Source organism: Helobdella robusta (assembly GCF_000326865.2).
Source record: "Helobdella robusta unplaced genomic scaffold HELROscaffold_20, whole genome shotgun sequence".
NCBI classification, from domain to species: domain Eukaryota; kingdom Metazoa; phylum Annelida; class Clitellata; order Rhynchobdellida; family Glossiphoniidae; genus Helobdella; species Helobdella robusta.
The window spans coordinates 524,875-526,352 of NW_008704084.1; positions in this window are offsets into that span (position 1 = coordinate 524,875).

A 1,478-nucleotide genomic window follows, 5' to 3' on the forward strand; every position below is an offset into this window, starting at 1 on the left:
TTAGTATCATAGTGATCATCACCTGCATCATAACTGCTGTCATCCTCACCACCACTATTCTTAATCATCATCATAATCATCATCATCATTTTTCCATCACAACTATCATAGTCCCATTGAAAATTACAACCATCATCAACATCATCATCATCATTTTGTTATCATAACAATTGAAACTGATGAATGGACAATCGGATGATCGGACGAACGAACGAACGAACGAATGAACGAATGAACGAACGAACGAATGAACGAATGAACGAACGAACGAATGAATGAATGAATGAATGAATGATGAATGAATGAATGAATGAATGATGAATGAATAAATGAATGAATGAATGAATGAATGAACGAACGAACGAACGAACGAACGAATAAACGAATGAAGGAAAGAACGAATGAAAGAATAAACGAAAGAATAATGAAAGCCGCTTTGCTAATATAAATAAAATATTTCTAATAATTAAATTTCAAATGAAACTTTTTTCGAGAAAAAAATGCTAACCATCATCATCACCACCATCACCACCATCATTACCACCACCATCACCAACCATCATTTTCACCATCAACATCATTATCATCATCACCACAGCCATCAACGTCATCATCATAATTACCATCACCTTTGTTATCGACATTATAATTAACAGCCTCAACATCGTCGTCGTCATCATTATCATCATCGTCGTCATCATCATTATCATCATCGTCGTCATCATCATTATCATCGGATTCGGCGCGAAACATAATGAGAATTTGTCGCTAAACAGATAGAACCAACAAAAATAAAAATGTTGCGAATGATGATGATGTTGATATTGTTGAGGTTGTTGATTTGGATTTTTTGTTGTTTTGTTGATGTTGATGTTGATGTTGATTTTGTTGATGTTGATGTTATTGATGTTGGTGATTTTGTTGATGTTGTTGGTTTAGATGTTGAAGTTGTTGACGTTGATGAAGATGATGGTGGTGATAACTTTTTCATTGGTGTCAATGATGATGATCGTTCCAGTGTTATGATGATGATTATGATGAAATGGTGGTTAGAATTAAAAGAAGATAATGATGATGATGTTGATGATAACAATGATGATGATGACGATGATGATGATGATGTCAGCCATGTACACAGAACCAATAACCAATGTTACATGATCACCATGATATCAATGATGATAATGATAACAAAGAATAATAATTATAACAATGATGATGATGATAATGGTGATATCAATGATGATAATACGGAATTATAAAATGGATGTTGATTAGGATGATGATGATATTGGCAATAGCTAGAAACCAAAGACACTGAAAAAAAGCGCGGGAAAATTTGATGTAGTGGCGGGAAAATTATGGAAAAGAAAATAATTTTTCTTTGCTTTTTAAGCAGACGTTTCCATATAATTATGATTAATGTGATAATGATCTCGAGAATGGTAATCATCATCATTTTTATTGTATTATATATA